We start from the raw sequence: 15,000 nt of genomic DNA, 5'->3' as shown, positions 1-15,000 counted from the left end.
TCTCTTGACCAGACTTTCCTCTCATCCACGCACATCTCCTGCTGGATAATGGAAAGCATATGGCTGTAGTCATTTTTGCGTGGCAAGCCAACGTCTCTCAGCCTATTGTAGCAGCGCTTTACTAGTTGTATTAAATCACAAAATTGAGCGTCTTCGCCATCACGAATTGGTCGGAACTTGACGATGTCTTGCGCTATCGTATCGAAAACAAATCTCGGGTCACCGTAAATAGAGTCTAAGTACTCCCACGACGCATCATAATCTGAGACAATCCCTTTTATAAGATCGAGCGGTTTCCCTCTAGCTTGCAGGCAGGTGCAAAGAAATCTGATTGCATCCCGCTTGTTATACCTGGCTTCAATTACGTGCTTGAAACCTGATCGGAATCTTACGTGCTTGAAATCTGATTGGAATATTGCGTACTCTCTAACATCTCCTGAAGATTTTTTTCCACTTTTAAACTACAAGTTTCGTTCTTAATTACTTTAAAGCTCTCAGTACTCTCTTTATCTGGTTTCGTTAACTATAGGGACGTTGTTTGCGACATTACCTAACTCAGTAGTAGTTAAGCGAATACCAGTATGCAACATTATTGCTTCTTGTGATTCTACTTTGGATTAGCTCCCAACTAATTGTATCTTCATAGCTGTTTTCAATGTCATTTAGTTGACTTTCCTCAACTCAATGCTCCTAAGGTAATGCTTCCGTACTTTCTAAATACAGTTTTGTGCCAGTCTCTAAACTTATACCGCCTTCACACCAAAGCTTAAAGCACCAAAGCTGTTTAGTTAAGCATGGTTTAAAATTGTTTTCTTCACACAAGGTACTACCTGACATAATGTAGACTACAAACTCAACACAATGAAGACACACATTAGAACTTACATGAACTCTACTTAAAATACAGTCTTTCAGCCTTCCGTTGTGCATTTTTACGCTGTTAAACCTGTTTTAATTAAACGTGTTTAGTTGGTGTGAATCGGTTATTAAAAACATATATTGGCTCTCCTCTAGCCATGCTTCTTGTTCTTTGTCATCTTCAAACAACTTTGTAAACGATTTATGCTTCTCTATTAGCTACGTCCCTCACCTCCTTTCCCGGGCGCTTAATTTCTATCATGTGGCGGAGTGATTTTCCCGCTCGCGTCAGCGCTGCCTTGGGATTTAGTCGGTTTATTTTTGTCTCTCTCAGCAGTTCAGTCATTGTGTCTTTGTCCTCAGGAACTCGGGTTAGTTCAGGAATTCTGTGTTCCGTTGAACAATAGAGAAAACACACCAATACGGAGAATTTAATAAGACAAATCGACCCAAAATACAAACAATTTACGTTGACACATGGCCTTTAAAAGCTTCAAACGAAACCGAAAATCAACGCAAATAAACATAGAAATCAACTGAAAGCTTACTTCTTGACTAGTTTTTCCCTGTAATTAACGTAACACTGCGGCAAAAGGTCCGGTAAAACTTTATCGACTGGTTAGCAAACATTATGAACAACTGGTTAGCTTGGTTGTTTCCGCACAACTGAAAATTTTAGCAGATTACGCGACTTTAAATCAAACGCTCTACGAGAATTGCGTCCATTGCAAGATATGGATATGAGACATATAAATTCAAGTGGAGGGCGCGCGTAACATTAAGCGTAAATAGCGCGATGGTCCACAGGCGGAATTTTCGCGCGATGCTAAGGAAGTGAAATGTTACTTCTGACTGAAGTAATCATATCGTGAGCTTACCAGAAAACCCACTCACAATCAAAATTCTCCACACGAAAAGTTGTTTGCATCAAAGGTTTTTCCTCGCCCTTCCTCACGGTCGTTCTCAGATCAACTGCGCATGCGTAAGCGTACTGACTTCCGGTTTGAGAAAAAGCTAAATTTGCGGCGGTCTTTAAATTGAATTTTTTTTTTTTCAAATGGCACGTTTCAGCCCTAAATACAGAGTCTAGATAAGCATTGACTTTTTCAAATCACCTTTTTTAAAAATGCTATTGGGTATTTCAGTATCGTTTATCTCTTTAAAAAGAACATTTTTCAAAATAAAAAGAAAGGCATGCGTGGCTGGATGCAAAAACGAATGCAAATTATCAAACCACTGATTAAATACCCAAATTGTGTAGCACGTAGACAAAGGCACGTAGGCAGTTTTCTTTTATTGGTCACGTGACCATGGGCGTGGTATGATGACGTCATATTTAGGGTCATTGATTTACAAAAGTTGGAAACTGACAAAAATAATTCCAAATTCTCTAAATTCTCTCCAATTACTTAACCATTACATCCTTAGCAACGCACCCCAAAAAACACGTCAGTAGGCCCTTAACCTGACTTCTAAAAACAAAGCTGAATGTTCCACGACACAGAGGTTTTGCTGTACTGGGCAAAGATTTAATTTATATACTTGGCAAAGATATTAGCGCATGATTTCCCCCCTCTTATTCCAGCTGTATGATTATTTAAACCATACAGGTGCCACAGGCGTAAATCTTGACCAGAAGACAGAGGAAGTGGATTTGGGAAATCACTGAAGACAATCTCGCTGGAATTGGGACCATATTCGGGAATGGCGTACTTTAAATTTACTCCCGCGTGTGGCAGAAGGACGGTGTTTGATGTGTTTGTTATGACGACTTGTATTTTTTTCGAATACGGATTACATCCCCATTTGCTCGATTTATTGTTCCGATTAATGTTACAGTTCACCAATCCACTGAGGTGAACGAGTTTGACAGCATCAAGAGAGCCACCGACTTCGACCTCAAAGCGGCCAAACTGGTCATTTCTTGCGCCAAAACACACTGCAGCTGAATTCAGCTTTCGCCAAGGACGTTCTGTGACAAAATGGGTAAAGTTTTAAAGAAGAAAACATTCGGTCAGTAAAAGCTGGTCCAAATTGTCAAATAAGCTGGCTTGGACATATTGTTGATTAATATCGTAAAATAAGTTTGCTTGTTTGTTTGTTATTTTATTTGTTTGAGCAGGTTGAAGTCTTGGCAGCTATTCAGCTGATATAGACCACTATACCCACCCACGCAAGCACCGGGAACCTTATCCCCTTCTCTCTCTCTCGAATAGTGTGTGGGTTCTTTAACGTCCAATAGGGAACTTATGAACGTGTTGGATTTTTGTTAGACGGGGCGTACGGCTTATAGTCCTTACCCGAAAAGACTTGAAAGTCTAACGAAAAGGCCAATTGTGTAATAAGCTTAATGATGCACGCATTTTGACTAGTCCTCACAATGATCTATTAGTGAACAGATGAACAGCTGACATCATAGAGCGAATGAAGCTATATCCTAATAAGACTTCACACTTGTAGCATCAATAGGGATAATGGCTTCGAAATTCCTTAAGTGCGGATAACACGACAGGCGATCGATACGTGAACCATTTTGAATCAGACCTCAGGAAATTACTCAACGGAACAATATATAAGCCTGAATTCCACCAATCACAGCCGACCTCCGTGATAAAAAGAGTAGCCCGTAACCAGTCGAGACGGTCGAAACGTCGTTATCGGCTAAAACTCAAGTGGATACATTGTGAGAGAAATGATTATACTTGTCTTGTTATTTAAACTAGTATTGTGGATTAATCGTGTTTTCTTACTTAAAACGAGACAAAGTGCTGCTCAGAGTTGTTTACATAGCAACAGTCAACAATCAAAAATAAATATTCACTTCTGATCAGTTCGGTAAAATAAGAAACATTCCCTCATAACCGGCTTTACAATTGGTTCATCTTTCCTTCCCCCGTTGGCATTCGCAAAGTTTTCTTGAGGCTTATTCTATTTCTTTTGATTTTAGTTCTCCACTCGCCGAGAATTAGCGCACAATGATGCGAGACAATTAAAAGACCAAGTAAATACAATCGATTAAATGCAAAGTTTAAAAAATGAAACCCTTCTGTTTTTGCTTCCTAAGCAAATGGACTGTAATTTAAAAGAGTTATTGAAGATCTCGATTTCATGAAAAAAGGTTGCAATGGATGCCTTCGATAAGCCGGCGCATCCTTTTGGCTAAACGTAATCATCAAGCATATTCGGAGTTTCAATGGAAAAGAAAACGACATTAAATACCATAGACGGGTGCAACGAATGAGTTAATTAAAAGCGGTTTTAAACCGTTGTGTCATCTTTCGCAATCTTATCATCCCCTTGAAGTTGGTAGGAGGAGTCTTGAAGGAAATAAGAAAACAAGCGATGACAAGAGAAAATGTTGGCGATAACTGTTCGTGTACGCGCATGCCAAATGTCAATAGAATTCTCGGATCGTTATCAATATATGGGCAATGTCCCTTACGTAAATCATATCATGTCCTTGGAGTTCCGGAACATACCACAGGTATCCTAGTGTTTGATTGGTAAGAAGATTCTGAAGGAAATATAGAAAATGAGCTATGAGTGTTGTACGCGCACGATGCGGTTGGTTGTGGGTTAGCGTAAAGGACAGCAATGTTTTTTTCATTTGTCTGAGAAGTCCTCTTACTTTCACAGCGTAAAATATTACGGTGTTTTCGCAAAGTGTATGGGTGGAGCAATGACCACGCAACAAAAGATCATTATGGTGAAGTTTTTTCACCAGTGTTTATCTGTGGGCTGAATCCTTCGGCGAGGTGGTTCGAGGGATGACTACAGTGAGTTTTGAGTGCTTCCTTGAGAGCGGAGGGTGAAGTTTTTTCACCAGTGTTGATCTGTGGGATGAATCCTTTGGCGCGTTGGTTCGAGGGATGACTACGGAGCATTTTGAGTGCTCCTTTGAGAGCGGAGGTTGAAGTTTTTTTTACCAGTGTTGATCTGTGGGATGAATCCTTTGGCGGGTTGGTTCGAAAAATGACTACAGTGAATTCTGAGTGCTCCTTTGAGAGCGGAGGGTGAAGAAAAACTTAGAAAAACTGGCCCTTTGGGATTCCACGTAAATGCCACAAACTAAGTGATCAATCAGCCATGTTGCAAGCATGGTTGTTCTGATAGTGCAGTGGTCATCACATCTGACTAGTGATCAGGGGACGTGGGTTCACGTCCCGCTCAGGGCAGTTGCAGTTTTCCTTATGGGTTTCCCATAACTTTCCTTCACACACATATGGAAATACAAAGAGGGATAGTCTTTGAGTTGTAATAGCTCCGAAAAAGGGGGTACCTAAGGGGCGGTTTACATTGAGGTAGGAAGATCCTAGCACTGGGAAGATCCTAGAAGGCGAAACAACTTTTCGTTTGGTTTACATGCAGAAATTTCTGTCTAGGTGTAGAAAGAATAAAAGCAAGATGGCGGGCGAGAACAACAAACATGTAATTCGGATGTATTCGGATGTATTCGGATAAATTCGAATGTTTTCGACTCGCAGCGTTTTCGACATTGCTGTCGATCGATTTCTCCTTAATTTCCACTGTGTCTCTCGTTTGGACGGTGTATCTTTGAAACAAAACTGGTCCTGAATATTGTCGGCGGTCATCTGAATCATTAGAATCTTCCTGTGGCAACGCCAGACGAAATTGCCGACGTTTGGCAGCTGAATACCGTGAACACCCGGCCGCCGCCATGTTTGTTTTTTTGTCCCTAGTACCAGGAACTTCCGAGCGAAGGCAGTTTACATGGTGCTAAGAGCTTCCTAGCGCTAGGATTTTCCTGTCTCACAACTAGGAAGATCCTAGCACCAGGAAGATCCTAGCACAAGGGCCAAGTACGACCTCTTGCATGCAAACTGAATACAGAAAACATATGGCGCTAGGATGATCCGCCTTCTAGAATCTTCCTAGTGCTAGGATCTTCCTACCTCCATGTAAACAGCCCCTAAATCAATCCTTCCCGTCATACTGGGTCAGAGCTGTTACTTATCTGCGGACTGAACGGGGTTTATTTAACCCACGACTTCCTCTTGGTTATAGGGGAGGCCACATTGACCCTGGGAAAGTGATCAGGCCTTTGATGCTGAGATCGTCACAGCTATTACAAGACATTGTGTGAGATGGGTGGATGTTAGAGGAAACTCCGTTCTTGTCAGCAGGTGGGTAACAGTAAATCAGTCTTTAGAAACCCTTGTAAAGAAGGTGGGATGTGGGGAGGTCATTTACGACTTGGAGAACTTGGTTTTTCGTGATCCCAATAGAGTTTGTGCCGGGGAACTTCACAACCACGTGCCCTACTGGGAGGAGAGAACTCTTCCAAGAAACATGAAGAGATTCTTGCTTGGATAAGAGACAAAGTTTATATCCTTACTTTTTCCGACATCTTAAGGGCTCCTCTATAAGGGAAAGGACTATGACACCGATCGACCTCCTTCAAATGCGTTCCAGAACAATGTTGCATGCAAGTTATTTGTACCTTTTATTCAAAGCACCTTAATAGCTCGTTTAAAGATGGGTGCTATCGCCCTGGTAGGGAGGGTTGCTTTAGTGAAACGGCCTTATCTAGTCCTCCCCCTTACAGTGGAGCCTTCGAAACCGCGTTTATGTCACGACGCAATGTCCTTGAATCTCTGGATGCAAGATAAACTTTCACTCTGGATGGTGTAACTGACTTGCCTGGCTATGTGTCGAAGGACAGCTACCAACAGTTTTAGACGACAAGTCTGGCTATGACCATATTTTGTTGGATGATGACAGCAAGACTTTCTTCGGTATCCAGTGGGGTGGCTGGTATTTTAAATACAATACACTGCCTTTCGGGTGGAACATATCTTCCTATGTTTATCATAGTACGGGACTAATAGTTTCGATTTTTTTCCGCCCCCTAAGAGTCCCGTGTCTTTTGTATGTAAATGACCAACATAACGGTCAACTACAAGTCCAGTTAGACCAGGGGAAATCATGATATGCGGCTCTACTTACGCAGGATCAACGAGATTTTGCCGTGGCTCAGTCAACAATATTTGTGATGGCATACCATTTGATACGTCTAGGTTACTTTTTGGGTCTTGCCAAGTCTATTTTAACGCCTAGGAAGGGCAGCTTCAGGCTCGATTAACATCTAAACAGGCAACTCCGTTTTTTGCTGATAAACTGACGCGGTTATCATCCCACCTTCAGCAGGACCAGACAGCGCTAGAACACCGATCCAGCGGTTTATCGTGGTTCTGGACCAGGCCTGTTTTAAAACGATGTTTTTAGTGGGGATCGCCCAGGTGATCTCGCCCAGGTCAAAGTGTCCGGGATACTTCGTTTCCCTAATGATATTTGTTTCCCCCTCAACCACGCGTGGGGCAGGACGTTGAGGGATGGTGATGAGAACGTGTTTGGGATCCGTAGGAATCTTCACACCACCATTTGCCCGACTCGGGGTATTGAGCAGTACATTGAAATAGCTCGCCAGATGAGGGTCGACTTAACTCGTGGTTATTTGTTTCGCTCAACAACACCAAGTGGAGGCATTCAAGATTTACCGTTGAGATCTTCCACCGCCGAGGCCCGACTAAAAGAGTACCTTAAGGATATGGGTGCGGACGAAGGTGAAACTCTCCATGGTTTTCGTTCTGGCTGTGCAATTACGTTGGCTTTCAAGGGAGCTGCGCTTTCTGAGATAAAGGAAAATGTTGGCTGGTCGCGTCGACATACTGCGGCTCATATCCAGTTAGCCAAAGTCCTTAACCCGGATAGTGGATCTGCGCGGCCTGTCTTCGAGAGTGATACGGATGTGATTAATCCCCAGCAGAACATGAACGAGCTCAAGCGCGTTGTGTCTGCATTCCCTTCCAAAAATCCGGATGAGAGGTCCCATCAGGATTATTGAATCTGTTCCACGAAGCGATATCTTGATACCATATCTGTAACCTACTTTTTGGATTAGGAGTGGGACAAGTTTTGGGGATAAGGTTTGGGGCTCTAGATCTGTTTCTTGGGAGTTAGAGGCGGGAAGCTAGGCGGAATTCTAGGTCGATTAGTAAAGTGGTAACGGATAGGTGGAAGGGCGCTGATTGATATTTCACCCAATTCCTTAATTCAATTGAGCATGAATGGGAGTTTTGTTGAATAAGAGCATCAACAGAGATAATGGGCCAGTTGGAAAACATGGACTGGACTCTGGACTGGACTGGACTGGACTCTGGACTGGACTGGACTGGACTGGACTGGACTGGGCTGTATTACGGAGAACTAACTTTCTAAGTATGTGTAGCGAAGCTTGTAAATACTCGCTTAAAAGATTACCTCAAATTAAAGAGAAATGGAGCCAAATACTGCTGTGTTGACCTAAGGTGACTATTTGTAATGAAACTGATTCTAAAAAATTAACCCCCAGTCCAGTCCAGTCCAGTCCAGTCCAGTCCAGAGTCCAGTGCAGTCCAGTCCAGTCCAGAGTCCAGTCTCTATTTTCCAACTGGCCGAGATAATGGCGTCGAAATTCCCGAAGTGTGGATAACACGACAGGAGATCGATACGTGAACAAGGGAACAATTTTGAATCTACTCGAAGGAACAATAAGCCTGAATGCCATCAATCACAGCCAACCACCATGATACCAAGAATATTGCGTAACCAGATGAGACGGTCGAAACGTCGGGACCGGTTACAACCCAAGTGAATACATCGTGAGAGAAATTATTATACTCGTCTCGTTATTTACACAAGTATTGATTAATCGTATTTTCTTATTTAAAACGAGACGAATTGCTACTCAGAGTTGTTTACATAGGAGGAGTCAACAATCAAAAACAAAGATTCACTTCTGATCAGTTCGGTGAAATAAGAAACATTAATTCACAACCGGCTTCACAATTGGTTCATCTTTCCTTCTCCTGTTGGCAAAGTTCTTTCGAGGCTTATGCTATTCGTTTCGATTTTAGTTCTCCACTCGCCGAGAATCAGCGCACAATGATACGAATCAAAGCAACGTACTGTTTTTGCCTCCTATAAAGCAAATGAACTGTAATTTTAAAACAGCCGGCGCATCTTTTTGGCTGAACGTAATCATCAAACATTATCGGAGTTTAAATGGGAAAGAAAAGGACACAATGAATTTTTCTCGGTAAGACCTCAATAAAATACTACAAAAGCGGTTTCAAACCATTTTGTCATCAGTTCGCAATCTTATCATCGCCTTTAAGTTGGTGAGAAGAGTCTTGAAGCGAGTTGAAGGAAATACAGAAAATGAGCGATGACAAGAGAAAATGTTGGCGATGACTGTTCGTGTACGCGCACGGCAAATTTCAATAGAATTCTCATTAAAATTAAGTCACCAAACCAGACATCATTAAGCGAGTTGGCAATTACTTTCCGCCAATGAGGAGTCGTTTGTGGTTACTAAAAAGGCGAATGCAACAGTCGTGCTATTTTTATTATTTTTATTATTGTATTGGCACGTGCTCTCTCATTTAATCTTACCGGTGAAGTATGCAAACGAACCACTTTCAGGAATGCTAAGCGAGACAACAGCTGTCGTGAAAACACGGCCATTGTTTGCAAATTGCCTTTGTAGTGTATCTCATAGTTGGGAGGGTAAATACTAAGACATATTGGTTGTGTTTTCACTAGGACAATTTTAACTGGATAAAGCCGGAAAAGTCCGGAAACACAGTTAAAACACCTCGTCTTGGTTTTAGCTAGTTAAAAATGCAAGCTGTTTTCACAAGCAAAAACGAGCGGAAATTCACGCAGAGGTATACTACCTCGCGAGATGGTATAACTTGTCCTGATAAACACCGCAGCCAATCGGGCCGCGCGTCTTGACAGAAGCCTGCCAAATAATCTGGTGATGTCATTTTCCCTCTTTACAGACAAGTCCCTCGCGGTTGAGCTTGAGAAATTCAAAAAGGAAAACGATTTCAACAGTTATTTCTTTCCATTTACAATCCCCCGACCCCACTGGATTCTCCATTTCTTCGGCCAGGTCCTTAAACCAGAATTGTGGTCTTGGATAAGCCTACATATATGTAGTCTTGCGCTTATGGCGCTGAATGTTGTTTCATTGTTGGATTGACAGAATTATTTAAAACATTTCGTCGCATCTTCCTTATTTGTAAGGACATAAGCCTCATTGGCTCCCTCTACTTGTCAAAAATACAGCGAAAATAATCACAAGAGAAGTCATTCCAAGCACTACGGCCCCTTTCATTTTTTTATTATGGCGCGCTTTTGCAATTTGAATCCTCTGAGTTTGCGGCTTAGATTGCGGGTTAAATTTCACAGAGGAAACAGTTGTCACTTTTAGCTAGTAAAAGTCGGTTTTTAAACAAAGCCTACAAAGAATTTTCAGCTAGTTAATCGGCCTAGTGAAAACACAACCATTAGCTACACCAAGCTACTCTAAAATCCGAGGGTAGACAAGGTATGACGATGATGATAATGATGTCTTTACCGCACTCTACGAACAGGACGATTCTTACAAATCATGCAAGTTTATTTCAAACACACGCGAATTTATTCCTACATGTACAGGAATCATTCTTGTCCAAAGGTGACCAATACCTTCAATTTATAAAATTAGATCAACATTTAAATTTTAACTGTTTCTCTGATCATAAAGACAAGTAGAGGAAGCAGTGATTTTAATTCAGTGGATGATAAATTTTGAACAGAAGATAAGAAAAGAGAGAAAGAATTACAAAGAAGTTAGTGGATTATTTCAGATTGTAAACCGCAGAAAAATCAACTTACCAGAATCAGGATTAGTCCCATAAACGGATGTTGGTTTTTCCACGAAATACTTGGGACGAAAATATTTGGTGTCGTTGTTGAACTCGCAAGTCTTGTCAGCAAGATTGTAGTTGAGGCTTTGACAAGCTGGTTGCATATTGCAAGCGATGTAACAAGAAGCCAGACGATCAGCAATGAATGATTGATACGAGTGATCAACAAGAGCGAAGCCGTATTCCGTTAGGGGTTGATAAGTACATGATTCAGCAGCTGATGCGAGGCCAAGAAATGAGATGAACGAGAAAAGGAAAGAAAAAGCAGGCACATATTCTAATCCACAGTGTCTCTTCCAGAAACGGAGCATGGCTATAATTTCTCAGGAACTCTGTAGCCAACTGTTGACACGATCCAATTTAATTTGATGTGCGTTCTCCGCACATAAGTACCGCAATTATATGCTAAGCAAAAATGACCACCTACAGACTTCTCCTATCAATAACACTATTCCAAAAATATTAAAATATTAGGCGAAATAAATTGCTAGAGCGGATGACAAATAATAGGTTATTGGGTGTGAGCTTTAATAGACTCTCAATCCTCAAAAAAATTCATGAATAATACATGCAATTGCAAAACACAGAGGATTAAATTGAGATAAAAGACAAAGGGAATGAGAAATACTTGTATCTACTTCTTCTATATGGGATGGAATGGAGAACTATCGATTACGAGATTGTTTATCACATTGAAAGACGCCTTCCATAGTTTGTCATTTTTTGTTCGAGAAGCGTGATGTAATTCAACTTATGAAGAAAAACAAAAGCCAACACTAATGTACAAAATATTTAACAATTCCGAAATTAATTGATACATGAGGAAAATGAAAGTTCATAATTAAATTAAATCAAACTAGAGAGCCAGCTGCTTAGGCATTAATAAAGATTTTTTTGTAAATTTAACTACTTCACAGTTATTTTCATTATTTCATCTCTCAAAGTATCCCTCAAGATGATTCCACAGTCACAACTGCGCATAAATTATCACGAGCAACCTGCGGAAATAATTAGTATTTACTGGTAGTTTTTATTGAAGCTAAGATCAACATTGCAGAGTGGTTTGCAAACGTGTCGCCAAGCTGACCCATCTTATTATGTTTTTCTCATTGTTTTCTTTTGTTAGTCTTTTTCTTTTTGTAGTGATATTTTAAAACTAACAACAGATATCATGCAAATATCCTGCAAAATACGTAATTTTCTGTGTTTCGGAGAAAAATGCTAGTTTTTCCAGATTTTTTTTCCAAATAAACGTAGGAAATTGTTCTTTGTCATCAATGTGTTGAATAATAAAACGATTATCCTGCTCAATCTTGCGCAATATTCCCTGATTTTAGCCAACTCGGCCTACGGCCTCGTTGGCTAAGTATCTTGCGATATTCTGCGCGATTTCGAAAGATAATTGTTAAATAATGATCACTCCTGGAGACAATTGTTCTTTCTATCACGGCGACGCGGCGAGGAACGCTGGTAGTACCTTTAGTAAATATGTTTTAAGGATTTCTATCTTTAATTTTCCAAATTAATTTTCTTCTTTTTATCAATAAAATACAGATATTTTGCAGCTCTGTTTCTCCAAAAAAAAGCATACATCAACGTATCGTCAATGTAAGTAGCTGTATAGCATGCTGAAGAAGAGATCCCTTTTCCGGGAAGTTTCCACCTATAAGTAGGCCCTTCCCGATTATGCTAGCATTTTTTTCGGCATATATAATTTGGCTTTACGAATATTTTTTTCGACACTTTTTGAGAAAGAATTGCCTGCATACTTTAGCATCCCCGCTCCCCCCCCCCCCCCCCCCTATTTAGCTACATTTTTGTTGTCAAAAGCATAACTTTGCTTGTTTTTGGTGTTCTAACATTTCTATAAAGCTTAGGCAACTCCAATTTTCCAAGCTTTCTACTTATATGCTGTTGTGACTTGGAAAACGCCTAGCCGGTCAGCGCTTATTTTGGTCAGGTGTCAGGTAGGTCATAGAAAGAGGTCGCGAAGCAGAAATTGAGCCAGCTCCTTTTTACTCGTGGATATATCCACGAGTTTTGGTGAGGTTCTTTATGCAAATGTTTCACTCTTGGGTAACCGGAAGTTCGATCTAATAAGCCAATCACCAATCAGGATGGATAATCACAACACAGCTTAGAAAGCTGTGACTTCCTGTTCGCGTGGTTGTGCGCCGCCATTGCTGTATGCCGCTTTTATACTTAAGTGTTTGAGCACCTTCTGCTGCATTTAGAAGCAAGAAACGGAAGAATTAAAGAAATGGCTTTCTTCGAAGGTGAAGCAAAATATTCTGAACAAGTACAGATTGATGCAATTAGTTGTGCACCGCCTTTCACTGACCAACGCGAAGACTTTAATACGTACGCGTGTAGAAATGGAATCGACAGACACAATGTGAGAAGACAGTGCTCTTCATCCCCTAAGCTCACGGGGAATAAATAAATTCCATATGGAAGGTGACTGCCATTTGGAGAGTAACACCGAAGCTATCAAAGTATACCGATGTTTATCAAAGCTATCACGAAGTTCTGCAAGCTATGAGTCATCAAATCCACATGAATACAACTTGAACAAATCAAACTGATCCAAATCCGTCAAATCCAAGCAATCCAGAACATATCAGAGAATACATATCAGAAAAGCATAAAACCATTTAAGAAAAGCTATGCAGAGCTTAAGGCTAAACCAAACTGAAATTTGTCAAGGTCAAGACTCTATTAGACATTCCATGTCAAAAGAGATTCAGTCTTTTTCGTGATAAGATAACACATGGCCCTGAATATGTATGCACTTGCTGTGATCATTTATGGTTCAGATCATCTGTTTCTAAGTGTAGCAGTATCAAATATAGTGATAAATGTTCGTAAGGTTTGTTGGAGGAATGTATAACTGGCACAAAAAGTGTTAATATTACTGAATGGATCTGCTCTACTTGCTAACCCTGATGACATTAACAATATGACCTGGCAACAAAAATCAGACCTTGTGCTAAATTACTCTGTCATCTGTGCAACGAACTTTGAACACATGGTACAGCTCTTTATAGAGGATGTGTTAACGAGTAATCTTATCCCTATTGGAGAAATGGTATACTTATTTCACAGGGTTGAATTCCAGCAAAGGGGATTACCTCACATACATGCATTATTTTGTGTATCTAGTTGTATATGAGAGCCCACCGTGCTGTTACACAATTATCCAACTATCAATGATAATGCATACAGAAAACTTCAGCCTGCCAATTTTAAACAATCGCGGTAACTTTCATATCCACGAGTAACGACAGTGGCACTTTGATTAGAGTTTGTCTTCCAAATAAAACAAAGCACTTTTCAAACTTTGAAAAATGAACATAATGTGAGCATAAAATGGCAATTTTACTTGCATAATCGGGAAGGGCCTTCTAAGAACCGATTCTTGGTTTTCATGTGACGTCACACACCTATCAAATGTTATCGTCCGCCATGTTGGTGTCGCACGAGCTAATTAGCATATGTAAAATAACAGAGACGCGTATGTGTTTTGAAGCGTGGAACATAAATGTCGCGTGATTTTATTGAAAATACAGAAGACAAAAGCCACGCAAAACGATTATCAAAAGAGCGCGATATTCCGCAATTTAAGTGATTACGCAAAGAATCTGGAAAAGAATGTGAAATCTCGATATTTGGCGAAAATATCAGTGGTAAAGATCGATCCAGCTACGCTAATCGGTGTCAACTTGGATCCAGAATGTCTACCGCCGATAGAGGCCACAGATCTCCTTTGTTACCTGGTAATGAATACCAGCTTCTATACAAAGGAGCAATTCAAAGCCTTCAAAAGTATGGAAGCTTACAACCAAATGGTTTCAGGTTTTATCACTAGTGTTCAAGGCAAAGTCATCTGCGATAAGTTTGTGGTGATCGGGAAGGTGCGACATTCGCAGCGCATGAATGAACCTCCTCTTCCAGTTTGGATCATTACAAGTAAAGAAGGTACTATAATATCAGCACATTGCTTAGGCTGCAAAGCAGGACTTTCCGAGACTTGCAGTCATGTTGCAAGTCTTCTATTCTACATTGAAGCTTGGACAAGAATAAATGGAAAGCTAGCGTGCACTCAAGTTAAATGCACGTGGTTACTACCAACGTACGTAAGCGAAGTCCCCTACGCGAAGGTCCAGGACATAAATTTCCATTCAGCTAAAAAGCTAAAAGAAGATTTAGATGAAAAAATCAAAAATTTCTCCGAGCCACGTCCAAACGCTACAACCACCCAACCAACTTCTCTTAACAACCTGGCAATGCCTACTCCTGGTGTCCTGCCAAATTGTTCTTCTGCTGTCCCATCCAAGACTGAAATGGAAACACTGTTTGCAAAACTCAATGAATGTGCGATCAA

General features: G+C 40.7%; 1 protein-coding gene, 1 long non-coding RNA gene and 1 pseudogene across 2 annotated transcripts in view; 2 read left to right on the top strand and 1 right to left on the bottom strand.

The window, feature by feature from the left end:
* LOC138011857 (uncharacterized) overlaps positions 1-15,000 on the top strand; it is a 330,121-nt gene that overhangs the window by 36,730 nt on the left and 278,391 nt on the right. The window lies entirely within an intron of this gene.
* LOC138010773 (uncharacterized) lies at positions 2,685-11,000 on the bottom strand. The gene is made up of 2 exons (XR_011124554.1): positions 10,585-11,000; positions 2,685-2,830 (listed from the first exon to the last, which is right to left on the bottom strand). It is a non-coding gene; the product is annotated as an uncharacterized lncRNA (long non-coding RNA).
* The window catches only part of LOC138010129 (uncharacterized), a 4,217-nt pseudogene continuing 2,093 nt past the window's right edge, over positions 12,877-15,000 (top strand).

Source organism: Montipora foliosa, chromosome 7, assembly GCF_036669935.1.
Source record: "Montipora foliosa isolate CH-2021 chromosome 7, ASM3666993v2, whole genome shotgun sequence".
NCBI lineage: Eukaryota > Metazoa > Cnidaria > Anthozoa > Scleractinia > Acroporidae > Montipora > Montipora foliosa.
This window is presented reverse-complemented; position numbering and strand designations above follow the sequence as displayed.